Genomic DNA, 14,761 nt, shown 5'->3' with positions numbered 1-14,761 from the left:
AGCAATTCAGAGGGAGATTTCAATATAAGTGTTTGGTGGGAGAAGAACATGGGACTTAGGAGGAGTCCCTCAACCTGGGGGCAGCGGGAAGTGACCAACTGAGGACTGAAGGAGAAATGGGGTCATGAGGCTGAGTGGGGGAGGGTGGCAAGAAGAGGGCTCTAGCTAAGCCAAGGGTGTGCGCAGAGGCCAGGGCAGGGCGGGGCAGGGACAGAGAGGTGGAAGGAAGATGGGGCCAGGTGATGCGGGATGGGGCAGGAGGCCACCTCAGGCCCCTGTCCTTCAGTTCTGGAGCTTGGCACCAGGAAGTCAAGCTCCGGTTTGTGTATAGAGTGCTGGCTTCAAATCAAAGGTGGCCAACAGATGCTGTCACCAACAGGTGAGCCCTAGCCTGGTGGGCAGAGGGGACAGTGGGGCCGGAAGGCATGGGGTTTTACCTCTTTGGGGCTCTTCTAGGTCCCTCCGGGAGTCAGGCTTGATGAGGTCTGGTGACTGTGGATGGGGAGAGATAGGGTGGGGGAAGGACAGGCGCAGGGCCAAGGGTCTGAAGCCACTCTTTGGAGCTCAGGCTAACCTGGACACCTGGCCGAAGTTCCCCTGGGGTTAGGGGGCCACCTGTCCCTTCTGGCTTCTCCCTGTGGACATCGGCCTCCAGACTCTCAGTGTCAGCCTCCTCTTGGGATCAGAGACGCCGCTCACCCCTCTCCAGCCTCTCTCTGACTTGTGCCCCAGGACCCTGACCCCCATCTCCTGGTCCCCCAGACCTGTTGGGGCAGCACCAGGCATGCCGGCTCTTCCATGAGCTCTGTGGAGCGCTCATCCTGCACAGACAGCCTCCCCTCCCTCCCTCCCTGTCCACCCTCAGGTGGAATGGGGGACAGCCCAGGCCTCCTGGTCCTCGTCACTGGATGCTGCTCAGTGTCCTCTGCACCCGCTCCCAGGTCTGGCCCAGCAGGAACTGCTCGACAGGTGACAGGTATGTTCCCTACAGGAAAGGCTGCAGCAGGTAGGGCACCTGGCCCCTGACTGACTCCCTGTGACTGCCACAGCAAGTCCTCACTGTGGACAGACACAGGCCTCCCACACCCAGACAGGGCCGAGCCTGCTCCGTGATGGGGATTCAGGGTGCCTTGAAGCCTGGTGTGAAGTGGGACTGGGGCTCCATCAGGCCACAGCTGCTCCCCTCCCCAACCAGGGTGACAGATCACATTCGCTCATTGAGGGAAGGCAAGTGGACAGGCTGCCCTGCTTGTCCTGATCCTGGGTGGCCCTCCCCCCTGGGGCTCTGGTTACTGGCCCTGGAGGAGGGTGTGACCTGCTTTCCTCAGCTCCCCTCTCGTCCTGGTCTGTACTTGGATCCCTGGAGCCACCACAGGGCTGGGAGGGACACTCTCAGGGGTTTAGAGGGGAAGGGACTTCCCACTGGAGCAAGGTGGCCAGTGAGTCTTGAGTCTGGACTGGAGCCGGGTCTCCCGAGGGCTGATCACCTCCCGCCGCCCGCCTTCTGAGCTTATGTTGTTGTTACAGAGCCAGTTTCCACACAGACTTCTTACTCATCTACTTATTTAACAACATTTTTTAGCCCCTAATATGTGACGGAGGCCCACAGCAGTGACACAACACGCTGGAGCTGGCACTCGGCCGCTTTCCGTTACGCAATCAGAGAGGGCACTTCATTGCTGTTCTCTGTCCGCGGCCAAGTTCTTTCTCTGGTTATTTTTCCGAAGCTCGGCTTCCCTTCCAAGATGCCTGCTGCCAAGCCTTTCTCCACAGTCACGTCTAGGACCACCTCTGCCCACTCCAGCGCCGCCCGCCCTCTGGTCCTGGCTCTCACCCCTCCTGCTCCAGGAAATCAGCTCTGACCAGCATGGCGCTCAGTGCAGAGTATCCTCGGCCAGTTTTCCCTATTTGGAGGCTGGGACGCACATGTTCATGCCTATGGTTTGGGGACTGTCCCCTCAAGGCACAGGGGTGGGCTGGTCCCTCCCTGGCTAGCTCCCCCTTTCCCTCCCTTGTCCCAGCCTGTTCTGACCTTTAGGACTCCCCTCCACTCCTGCCTTCCCCAGCCATTCACCCATCGCCAGGACCCAGACATTTCTCTAATTGATCCCCTCTCTCCATTTCCACAGCCCCCCCGACCCACCACACGGCCATCCCCTGCTCCTCAGGCTCTGCCCACTCTCTTCAATCTGCTCCTACAGCCCATTTTCCCCTGAGGGAGGCTTTGCTTACCACTCTTCAATAGTTACTTGTCTTTAGAATGAAGTCCAGAGCCCTACCCAGGACCCGCCCCTTCCCATCTGGGCAGCATCCCCCTCATTCCCTTGGGGACTAGCCACACTTGTTGTTCCTTCCGACCTGGATGCCCATTCCTCACCTCTCTCCTGGGCTAACTTCTTCTCACCCTTCATTTGGCAGCTCGAATGTCACCACTTGCAGGAAGCCCTCCTTGACTTCTCTGGCAGAGCCCACCCCTCCCTCCCCAGTGCCTTTCTTTATGGGTGATGATGCTGGATGTAGTTGCCCTCTGATGTGTGTGATTTGCTCCTGCATGTCTCTCCTCTCCAAGGTGGTGACTTGGCTCATTTTGCTCAACCCTCTGTCCTCGGCACCTGTCCCTGCACCAGCCGGCGTTTGGTGAATGAGTGAATGAGTGTGTGTACTCACTCGGGGCCTCGGACTTTCCCTCCCAGCCTCTGGATGTTGTGCTTGCATGACTGGGGCTTCCTTTCCTCCTCCGGGTAATGAAGGCCCCAGGCTGGTCACCATGGTTCTGTGGCATCGTTCTCAATAGCTGCCCCATGCCTGCTCCCTTGACCCTGTGTTCCGGCTCCGAGACAACAACACCCTCCTCTCTCCAGGGCATGTCATCATCCCCTTCCTGCGGTGTAAACATGGGTGACTGCCACCGATGCTGCTGACTGCCCAGGTTCCAGTAAAAGCCCCTCCTTCCCCTGCCGGTTTCCCTCTCATCACGCCCAGCTTGGCTCACACCCTGTCCTCCTCCCGCCACCCAGCCTGCTCCCTAGAAAGCACCGGATGGAGCGCATCCTGAGCTCCCGCATGGGGGAGGCTGGAGGCCATCAGTCTGCGGTTCTCCCAGGGTCCCATCCACATCTGTCAGGCCTGACCTGGCCCCGGGGCCCCAGTCCCAGGTGGGAACTTCTAGCTTGGGTGTTGGATCCTGTCCAGGGCTCTGTACCAGAGCCCGCCTGGGTTCCTGCTGGGCTTCCAAATGACTGCAGAGCGGAGACCTCCAGGTCCTAAGCCCCCCCAGCCACTCCCCGTCTCCTTGCCTCGCCTGTTCTAGGGAACCTGGGAGGGTGAGCCATGAACCCACTTGCTTCAGAATCAGGAGGCGTGCGGCCTGTAATCCCAGGGACTCAGGAAGCTGAGCCAGGAGGGTTGAAAGTTCCAAGCCAGCCTCCGAATCTTAGTGAGGCCCTAAGCAACTCAGTGAGTCCCTGTCTCTAAATTAAAAAATGGTCTGGAGATGGGTCAGGTTAGGCGCCCCCGAGTTCAACCCCTGGTACCAAAAATAAAATAAAATAAAATAAAATATTTTTTTTTTTTTTTAAATCAGAGGTGTGAAACTCTCCTTGTAAGTCTGGTGAACTCTCTGCCTAGGAAGCAGTGGGATGGCTTCCCTCAGGTCCTTGGGACAGGCAGTGTCAGTGCCCCTGGCCCACAGGCCAGGTGTGGGGGGGGTGTGGGGAGGCCAGGCTCCCGGTGGAGGCTGGGCAGGAGAGGGGCAGTGTGGGGGAGCCACGCTTCACAGCCATCATCTGTCATGCCGTGGGTGCCACATGCAGGACCTCACTTGACCTTCCTCGAAGCCAGTGAAGCGGGGACCCTTCTCACCCTCCTCCTGCAGCTAAGGAAACAGAGGCAAGAGGCCCCCTCACAGCTGGGCCCTGCCCTGGGCCCCCAGTCTCAACTCCCCAGCAGGAGGGTGGTGTGGGTGGCCATAGCCAGGTGCTGGGAGCAGGTCTCTCCAGCTGCACTGGGCAGGGATCTACCACCTGTAGCTCAGACCTAGGGAGAGGACACCCGGCCAAGGGCCACCAGAGGGTAGGGACGCAGAGGGCCTGAATCTGTGTCCTCCCCACCTGAGCTGGCTCTTGGGAAAGCAGGTACTTATGGGCTTTTACTCCATGAAAGAGCCAACGTGGGGCTCTTCACATGCCATCAATGTCACACCTTGTGTCTCCTTTGCCCCTTAAACTATCGGTTATGAGGCCTTCTTGGCGGCCAACCTCAGAGGCCATCAGAGGAAGCTACCCAGTCAGGGAATCTTGCCCTGCCCTGCCCTGTCCTGCTGCTGATCCTTGGAGACCTGTGCTTTCTGGGGTCCAGGTTTCCTCCCCCTCGTCCACAAACTGCCACCTGCCCTCCTGGCATGGGGGAGGGGACTGGGGGAACCTACCCCCCCAGCATCTCCCCAGGGGGGTCTGAGCCCACCCATCCTGCCTTGGTTTTAAGGGCTTTGTAAGCTCTGCTGCCAGCAGCAGTGCTCTATAGAAAGAAAGAAAACCCCAGAACATCAGAGCTGGAGGGACCCTCAGAGGCTGCTGTTATACTTCTTTCATTTCATGGGATCAGAAAAAACAAATGGGGCTGCAAAGAGATGAAAGGACCCGCCCAGAGATGTGTGGTGGCCAGAGGAAGAGCCAGCCAGGCACCCAGAGCCCCAGTGGCCAGTTCTTCTTGCTGCACAGAGTCAGGGGCTGGACTGTGGATGTGGGACACCTGGGTTCAAGTTCTAGCTCTGTCACTTTCTGACCGTGGACCAGCAGCTTAGCCTCGCTGACCCTCAGTTTCCTTGTCTGCAATGGGGAATAACTTTCTTGGGGTCATTGTGACATTTCAATGCCATAATGCAAGTAAAAAGCACTTGGCACAGTGTCTGAGACAAGGTCCCCCAAATCTTAACTATTATAATTAAAAATGGTGAGTCAGGTCACCTGGGGATGGGCCACCACGGTAGCTACGCCTTCCAGTCCTGAATTCAGATTCATGAGTGACATGGTTGTGTTGTGGCTTCTAATTTGATTCTGGGATTGTCCCCAGATCCAGGACAAATAGGCGTCACAGGGGAGGCTAACCTGCTTGCCATGGGGCGTTGCGTGCAGGCCTCCCAGAAGAGGTGGCATATAAGCTGGGCCTGGAAGGGTGTGTAGGAGTCCCCAGACAAGAAGGAGACTTCTTGGAGGAGAACAACTCCTCAAAGACACAGGGGCGCAGAAGAACCTGGGGTTTCTGGAAGACTTCAAGGTGGCTGAAGCTGAAAGGAGTGGAGGGGGATACCCTGCCTCTCCTCCCTCCTGGGGTGAAGCCAGGATCGTGGCCCTTTTTGAGAGCAACACCTCACAACTCTCATGGATGCTCACGCTTTCTCTCATTTCACAGATGAGGAAATGGAGGTGCAGGGAGGGGTGGCCCCAGGAGACCACCCAGCTGAGCAGGGTCGACCCATGTGTGCCCACTGGCTGGCAGCGGGTTGGCTGGACTTTGAGACGTGTGGTGGGAGCTGGGGAGGGTTTACTGGGGATTCACCGGGCGGAATCCCCTTGCTTGACGCGGAGGGTCCAGGCCGGAGCTGTGGGACAGGGCCAGGATGACAGCCCGGGGGCAGCTGGCGCGTGTTATTTATGGCTGTTTCTTTGAGAGTCCTTCAGGGCCGCTAAGGTAATTGAATAAGTGAGCGTGAGCAAACGCCGAGATCATTTAATTGTGGCAGAAAATGGAGTTGGCTGCAGCTGGGGGCTGCCGGCCCATTACCGCTGGCCCCGGTTTCTGCTGAGCTGGACAAGTGGGGCTTCTGTGGCCATCCATCCTTGGCCTGCCTCCACCCTGTCCCCTGGCAGCCACCCCCACTCCTGGGGGAGGTCGGAAGTCTAAGAAGTCCCTCTCAGGTGGCCCCCTTCCCCATGTCCCATCTCTGCCCTAGGAAGGCCCCTAGAGAGAGTGGAGGGGACTGAAGGGACCTGGAGGGCAGCGGGGTGCTTAGGGCCCAGTGGCCAGAGCCAGGATTCAAATCATGACATTTGTAACAGCAGCCGTCGGCAGACACGTCAAAGCCCGTACCACGAATGTGCTGACTGTTCTCACCAATAATGCACATCCAACTCTTTACCCTCCAGGAACCACGTGGGGACGGCTCCTGCGATCCCTGGGTCCCACAGGCCAGGAACCAGGACTCCTGATTGGCTGCACTGATCTGAGAAGCCCCCGAGGGGCTCTGGGATTCTGTGGGGTGGGGGCTCTCCATGAGGGGCCGCAGCAGCCATCAGGGAGACGTGAGAGACGTGGCTGTCAGGATCCTTCCTGAGCCCCAAGGACCCTGAGTGGCCCTGCCAGCTTCCTCCCTGTCACCTCTGGTCTGATTTTAGCCCCGCCGCCTACCTGTCTGGCTGTCTGGGTCAAGGCCAGAATCCTGGACCCCCAGTGCTGAGGCAGGAGGAGGAGCTCTCGGGCCTCCAGCCCCCATGGCTCTGGCACCCTTTCCAGGGCTTCAGAGGAAGGGATATAATTAGGCCTGGAGCACTCGCAGCCAGTCCACCTTCCCGGACGGGACAACCACCACAGCCCGGGGCCAGGCCCACAAGGGCAGCTGGGAGCTGACGGGAAGGGCCAGGCAGGAGTGGGGGCTGGGTCTTGACCCAAACTCCAGGTGACCTCAGTAGGGTCCCTGCGGAAGGTGACCAGACAGCAAATTAAAATTCAAGATGCTGGTTACATCTGAGTTTCAGATACATAAGAAATGGTTTTGTGTAGGTATATCCCATGGGCTCAGATTGAAGTGGGGGCCTGCATTTCCATGGTCACCTGCCCCGGGGTCCCAGGCCTCAGGATGCTGTAGCACCTGCAGCACTCTTGGTTGTCCCTGTGGAGAGAATCTGGAGAGGCCTGCAGAGGGGCTCTTCTTTCCTGAGCACATACTGTGTGCCCAGCTAGGCTCTGGGCTTCTGTCATCTCATCTGAGGCTCGCAAGGGGACTGGCATGGTTCAATCGGTCACTCATTCCTCATTAACATACTGGGTCCCCTCTCTATGCCAGGCACAGATCTGGGGGACAGGAGCAGAGCAGAGCAGAGCCTTCACTCCCACGAGGAGGACACACTTACCTTCTCTGAATCCCTGGCCTCTCTCAGGCGCAGCCTCCTCACAGCCCCACCCCAGACAGTGGTGGTCCCCCCCAGCACTGAAGCTCCCCTCCAGGGGTGGAGCCTGAGTACCCCTCCCCCTCCCTCCACGCCTGCTCCCTGAGCTTGGCCTCTGGAACATCCCCATCCAGCGGCTCCCTCCCTCCATCTGCTCCTCCCCCTTCCTGATCAGCAGGCCGCCTCCTCCAGGGAGCCCTTCCTGCCCACACAGCTAGTACACTCCACTCGCCCTCCACTGAATTCCACGGCATGATGGCCACTGCCACCTTTGGTATTTGCCCCATGGTGAGTTCTGATGAGGCTAATTGTACATTTGTCTTCTCTTCCTCCCAACCTTCAACCTCCACCCAACTGGTTGTGAGCTTTTTGAGGGTAGAAGCTCATGTCTCTCGTTATTCATGCAGAACCTGCTTTGTACTAGGCACTGTGCTGGGTCTCGTGGAAGCATGAGAAGAAATGAGAGATGAGCTTCCAGTTAGTCCTTGAGGTGGACTAAACACCATCCAAGAACCCAACTCAGAGACAGCAAGGGAGCGGGCATGGTGGTGAATGCTTGTGATCCCAGCAAACCAGGAGGCCAGCCTCAGCCAATTAGTGAGACCCTAAGCAACTTAGCGAGACCCTGTTTCAAAATAAAAAACACAGAGGGCTGGGGATGTGGCTCAGTGGTTAAGCACCCCTGGGTTCAATCCCCAGTAAAGAAAAAAGGCAAGTGAAAAACAGCTGTGTGCCCACAGGGACAGAGTGAGTGAGAGATGGCAACTCTGGGATGTGAAAGGGACCCATGGATGGTGACCATCCTCCGGCTTTCTCCACCAGGGGAAGGATGGCTATTGAGGGGTCCAACGAGAACCGAGATAGAAAGCTCTGAAACTGGAGGGCCCTGGGCTGGATCCCCAGCATAATCAATCAATCAATCAATCAATCAATACATCTGGGGCTGGAGGATCCACTGAAGGCCGAGGAGTAGGGGCAACCAAATGCCCCGAACCTGGGCCCCTGGGCTAGCAGTGTCCTGCTTCTAGATGGTGACTGATGGGCTCTGCCTGAGGGTCTCGGCTGGCTAACCACCATGCTCAGGCTCCCGCAGACAGAGAGGAAGAGGGAGAGCAGGAGGAAGCCAGTGTCTTGGCACCAAGTCCAGAGCTGCAGTTGTCTCTCTGGCGTGCATCGCACTGGCCAGCTCTTGTCCCAACCCCTGGACCATGCAGGGAGGTGAGGAACCAGCCCAGCTGTGGAGCTGCGCCCTAGCGCCACATTAGGAGGGAGAGTGGGTTTTGGTGGCTAACAGCAATTCACCACAAAGGTGACAAAAGATCTAGCTGCCGGCACCCTGTCTCAGAAGCTCCTGGAGGGTGCTCCCCCATGATGACATAGGCCAGGAAAGAGTAATCTAGTGCTGGGGGGTTATGGAGGGGAAAACCAGGACCTCTGGGTTCTGCAGACCTGGAGAGTTGGCCAGTGTGGGAAGATGTGGTCAAGGTACCAACGGAACTGTTAGACAATCAGATGCCCTGCAGGGTGTGACCGTGGAGGGGAGGTTTAAAGCCTGGTCAGAGAGACTGGGGATAAAGTGACAACAGGTACAACAGGTGGAAGTCACAGGGAATAAGCAAAGACAACCAAAGGACAAATTAATTACTGTTAGGAAACAAAAAAGTTTTACATGAAAGGAAATGTAATCCTGATACACTACGAGGCTCAGCTCGAGTAACATTTCCCTGTTGTGACAGTAATGTAAACATGGAGTGCTGACTTAATAAAAACCGTGAGACAAGGACGGAGGCAGCCGGGGAGGCGGAGAGGGTGATGGGGTAGTCAAATCCTAGCAGGAAGTTAAGATATAATCTCCTACACTAAGCGGTAGATGGATAAAATCTAAAACGGAAGAAACACGGGTTTGTAGGCATCTTGCGTAGAATTGAGATGGCAGGGGGAAAAAATGGCCAGGGGAGGTGACATTAGGCCTGGGTTGGGGCGGGGGACAGCTGCTCTTTCTTCATAAGCCTCCTGAAGGACTTTTTGACTGTTAACATTTTTGTCCATGTGTTACATTTATAAAAGTTAAGCTTCCTTTATTTTTAAATTTTGATGGATGGATGGATGGATGGATTGATTGATTGATTATGCTGGGGATCCAGCCCAGGGCCTTATGTAAGCGCTCTGCCATGGAGACACATCTCCAGCCCCTAAACTTACTTTGGAAAAAAGGAAGGGAGGAAGACACCCTACGTATATTTCAAAGGAAGACACCCTAAGTATATTGGCTCCATGCACTAAAGTGGCCCCCCACCCCCAGCCAGACCACCCCAGTCTTGGTCTTGCCTCGCTGAAGCCCACAAAGAGGTGCCTGCGGCAGGTGGATCCAGCAGGTGGGCCAACTCAGGACTCAGAGAGCCCCGACTGCCTGCGGGAGGCAGAGGCAGATGTTAATGTGGAAATGAATCCCGCTAATGGGTTAATCGCTCCTCCTCTCAATCACTGCAAGGGCACTTCAGAGGCCTCCTGCAGACACTCCATAAATATTCACTGGCTGACAGCTCTGACCCTAAATCAGAAGGCGGCTCTTTCCGTGGGATGGAGCTCCTGGCGTCCTGGAGCTCTTGCAGAGGCTTTGGGAATGGACAGTGGAGACTGCACCTCTTCCCAGCCCCTCTGGTCATTGAGCCCAGAATCTTGTCATGGGCATGAGTTGGAGGGTGAGGGTGTGGGTTCGCATGCATAGTCTCTCATTCGCGTGTGTGCATGTGTTCATGCACATTGGAGCATGCGCAGGTGAGAATGGTGTCTTTGGAGGGGCAGGAGTCTGGCATGTTCCAGGATTCCTCCCTGCACACAGGACCGGTCAGCACTGAGCCTGAGCGTCCCCCTCCTGCAGAGGGTTTGGGCCTTGGCCACAGGGGCACCGGCACCGCTGCCTGCTCTCTCCTCAGACTCCCCACGTTTTCCTTCACAGGGTGCTCTGCATTCTCTCTCCTGTCCTTTGACAAACCTCCTTGTAGGTGAGACTTTGACAGGTTTGCACTTTTTAAAAGGATGAAGTGTTAAGCTAAAGGAATGAATCATTAAGGTGGAATTTCAGCCTCCTTCTCTTAGGAGAGGGCCCCTTTGTTTGGCTTTGGTTTGATTTTGCCAGGGAACTTTTCCTGTGTCCCTGGCGCCACCCTGATGCCTCAGGATCCCTCCCAGACACTTGGCTGGGTCCCTCTCCCCATCAGTTGCCAGAGCACTTCCTGGGGTGGGGCTGGAGGTGGGGATATCAGCTTCCTCCAGCTCCAAGATGGGTGACCTATCAGGGACAGTAGTTTCCCTGCTCCTCTGCTCCTTCCTGCCCACCCTGCCCTGGCACCCTCCCCAGAGGGAGGTGGAGGTCACTCCAAGGGCCAGGAGTGAACAGCTGCCCGTCCTGAGCGTCAGGGCCATGGCTGGCTCTGGGTTGGCAGTGTCAGGTCTTACCTGGGCTTAGCTCCCATCTGTCTCTGGGGCTCTGCTGCTGACAGGCAGGTCCCAGAGGGTCCAGTGAAGGGCTGAGCCCCTCATCCGCCCTCCGCCCCAGGGCGTGCTCCCAACTATGGGCCCAGGGCTCTCTGTATATCAGGGCAGTCTGCAGGGGTGAATCGAGCTCTCCCCTCCTCTCCAGAGTTGGGGGGCTGCTCCCTTCCTTCTCTCCCAGAGCAGCCTTATCTCCATGGGGTAGGGAGGGGTGGGGTGCAGTGGGCCCTTCTATCCCCAAATGTAGAAGGGGAAAAAGATCTCACCTCTTGGGTCTCAAGGGCAGGGAGGCTTGTGCTCAGGTGGCCTGGTCTCAGCTACCTGCGGGACTCTTCTAGGGCCTGGACCCAGACCTTCATCTCCCCGGATGCCAGCACCCCTGGCTGGAGCCCCCTCAGGTCTGCCTACAGTGAGCTGCACCTCTGGCTCCTCACTGGAAGCCTCTGACCCCGGCAGGATACTCTTCAGACTCTCCCAGCCTGGGTCCAGGCCTGTGGCTGAGAATTCAGATCTGTCTGTCCTGAAGCAAGGCAACCTGACCTGGTCACTGCTGTCCCCGGAGCTGGTGCCCTCCCTTCCCTCCTGCTGTGCTGCTGACCCCTGCTGGTTATCCGCACACACTGGCCTCCCTCTGCCTTGGTGCCTGCCCACTTTCAGCACAGGGCGCTCACCCCTCTGCCCCAGCCTGCCCCAGGCAGGGGCACTTGGACCTCTCAAAATGTTTTTTGGAAGGCAGTGCAGTGGGACACACTGTGGTCCCAGCTGCTTGGGAGGGTGAGGCGGGAGTATCACCTGAGCCCAGGAGATGTGGGCCAGGCTGGGTGGCGTGGAGAGAACCTGTCTCTGGCAAAAAGAAAAAGAAAAAGAAAGAAAAGAAAGAAAAAAAAAAAACCAAAACACTCTTTGTAATTAGCTGTAGCCTCAAGACTGGGTCCTTCCATCTGTTTATTCTCGGTCACACTTCTGAGAGCCACACAGGTTCACAGCAGCAGAACTGTCTACGTGCCAGTCCATGCATTATGCCACTTAATCCTTTTAATGAATGTGAAGCTGGTGCCAGCGACATCCCTATTCTACAGATGGGAAATGTGAGGCTCAGAGGAAGTGTGCCACCTAAGGCCACCCAGCCAGGAAGGCCGGGAGTCAGAGTCTGGTTCAGGTCCAGAGCCCTGTCCCCGCTGGCTGTGCTGTGGACTGCATCCATCTGCATGTCCCCTGGCAGGCTGGTTCCTCCACCGCCGCCAGCCCCCCTGCCCCAGGTACACATACACCTTCCCCCAGCCGCTACAGGGCTGGAAATCTTGGGGGTCAGCCAATGGCTGGGGAGGGAGCCATGGAGGGGCAGGGACAGAGGGGATCTTGGGGCTGCCTCTGCCTTGTGGGTGGGTTCCTGGCATTCCTGCGGCTTCCTTCACTCCAGAAAGGGCTTTGAGGGAGGACATGAGCCCCCATTCTGAGCCTGGGCTGGGCCTGGTCTCCCCTGCAGCAGTGAGGGGCGGGCAGGCATTTCCCTTGGCTGTGGCCTGGCCCTGCCCACAGACACCAGGTTCTGGAAGGGCTTTGAAGGCAGAGCAGGGCCCCACGAGAGGGACTTCCACTTCCTTCCTCCTGGGATCTTCCTTCCTCCCCATTCCTCTGCACATGGAGATGGGGCCCAAATAAGTAAATGAGACGAAATAAACACGTTTGTCCCTGTTAAGTTTCATCTCGTTAGATCCACCCCGTTGCTCCAGCCTGTCAACTTCTCTTTAGACTCCAGCTCTGTCATCTGGCGAATTTGCCATCATCCCCCCAGCTGTGTGGCATCTGCAAATTTGATAAAGTACATGGAGCGTGTTTGTCTCAGAGGAAGCCCCTCCCCCTGCTTGGTGGCTGGAGCTTGTGCATGCGCACGCACACACACACACACACACACACACACTCTTCCTTTCCTCTGCCCAAGCTCATCACCCCTGTACCTTCCAGATCCCACTGGAGATCCTGGGGATCAAGTGCTCAGCAGTTGTGTGCAATGTCCCTGTGGGGGATGGGACACTCGGGGACTGCCACACACTGCTGTTTAAGCAGACCTGGCCTGGCCATGGCCCTCTGGCTTCTTCATTACAGAGCCACACTGGTGTCTCGGCTTTGCTGGAACTGCAGCCCCGCTCCCCTTTGTGGCTGCTGGGAGAACAAGCTCTACCTCTCACAGGGTGAGGACACTGCCTGGTCCATGTGCCTGCTGGGCGCTGCTCCTCTGATCCTTCTCTTCAGGGGACCTGGGCCTTGTCTTGGTAGTAATTGCACAGACAGATTGGAAAGATCCAGCTTCAACCCTTACTACAGAGCTTGCCAGATGCTGTCTCGGTCTCTGCACAAGGACTAGCAGAGCCAAAATCAAAACTAAAAACAAAACAAAACAAACAAAAAACCCAAGGCTGGTCAGAACCTTTTTTTTTTTTTTTTTTTTTGGTACCAGGGATTGAACTCAGGGGCATTTGACCACTGAGTCCCATCCCCAGCCCTATTGTGTGTTTTATTTACAGACAAGGTCTCACTGAGTTGCTTAGCACCTCGCTTTTGCTGAGGCTGGCTTTGAACTCGAAATCCTCCTGCCTCAGCTTCCCCAGCTGCTGGGATTATAGGTGTGTGCCACCATGCCCTGGTCAGAACTTCTTGGACTCTTCTAGTCTACTCCCCCAGCCTCCAGGCTTTGGATGTTGAAGTATGAGAATTCAGGCATGTCCCCATGTCTCCCCTACTGCACAGTGAGCCATTTGTTCTTCCTTCAGGGAAGACAAGGGTGATAGTTACCTGTAGTCAGCATGGGCTAGCCAATGCTGCAGTAACAAATAATCCCAGGTTCATGGTAGTAATATAGGTTGATTTCTTGCTCACATCACTACCTTGTGGGGCAGCGGGGGGTTCTGCTCCATGTTGTCACCCTGGGACCCAGGTTGAGGGGGCAGCCTGTGCGGCATCAACACACTGTGGCCAGGGAAAAGAAGTGGCAGATCCTTTAGGGGCTCTTAATGCTTCTGTCTTGAAGTTCTGTTTGTCACTTCAATTCACATTTCACTGGCTAAAGCATCACACTGCTGTGCCAAATTTCAAAGAGAGTGAGGGAGTTTAATCTTATGCCAGAATTTTGGCAAACAGTCTCAGTGGCTATTCTGCATATTAGCTGTTCCTGTCCCTCAGGGCCACTCTGAGTTCCCACCATACCTTTATGTGCTCATTCTTTGAGACTCACATGGAAAGTTCTCCACTCCCCCCTGGAAGAGCACACTGCAGTCTCTCCTTTGCTCTGAATTCTTATCTTTCCCCTCTTCTGCTGGCCACAGTGCTCCACTCCTTTGTTTGAGAGGGACTTTGAGGGGGCTTCCAAGTTTGGGATTCTGAGCAAGCACATATATTATGTGTCCTGACTCAGGGATGCCTGGAGCCCAGTCCTGACCCCTGTAGTGCTCCATGCCCCAGGATGGGCCTAGAGGAGGCCCAGACTCCCATGGGACTGAGACCTTCCCTGCTCTGCCTCCTCTCAGATGGGTCCTCAGAGCTGTGGCAGCCATCTGACGAGCCCTCTGAAGACATGGCCCACACCCAGGTCTTCGGGTATCCCCGTCCCTGGATCAGGCCACTCCAGGCCTCCCTGCTTCTCAGAGGGTGGGATTATGCGAGCTGACAAAGTCACCCCCTGCACAAGTTCTTCAGAGCTGTGTTTCTGTCTCATTCAATTGAAGAATGCAGGGTAACACACACTCCTGGGGGAACACACCTCTGCAGGGATTGTTCATCTGTCGGGGGTGACAGACCACCCAAGCCCTAGTGGATTCCTCAGATGACATTTCTTAGGACCCTCATCCCCTCATCATACCCAGACCTACACACAAGTGCAGAAAAAGATGGTGAAACTGAAGTAGGTCCCATTCCTGGGTTGACAGTACAGTATCCAGGCCAACTTCCTGGGTGTGACAACGTGCTTTGGTCCTGTGGGATGTCATCCTTGAGACAAGCAGGGTGAAGGTTACCTGTGAATTCTGTACTATCTTTGTGTGTCTTCTTGGGAGTCTCGGACTATTTCATATAAAATATGAAAACTATTTGATATTATTAATCATAGT

The 14,761-nt window shown here is 56.3% G+C and overlaps 1 long non-coding RNA gene across 1 annotated transcript; it reads left to right on the top strand.

Moving 5' to 3' along the window:
- Positions 1–230: 230 nt before the first annotated feature.
- Positions 231–3,522, top strand: LOC113179226 (uncharacterized). Its single transcript, XR_013344206.1, has 3 exons — positions 231–379; positions 866–976; positions 2,862–3,522. It is a non-coding gene; the product is annotated as an uncharacterized LOC113179226 (long non-coding RNA).
- The last annotated feature ends 11,239 nt before the right edge of the window (positions 3,523–14,761 follow it).

This window comes from Urocitellus parryii, chromosome 8 (assembly GCF_045843805.1).
Source record: "Urocitellus parryii isolate mUroPar1 chromosome 8, mUroPar1.hap1, whole genome shotgun sequence".
Taxonomy (NCBI): Eukaryota; Metazoa; Chordata; class Mammalia; order Rodentia; family Sciuridae; genus Urocitellus; species Urocitellus parryii.
Note: the sequence above shows the minus strand (reverse complement) of the source record. Positions and strands in the feature narration are given on the sequence as shown.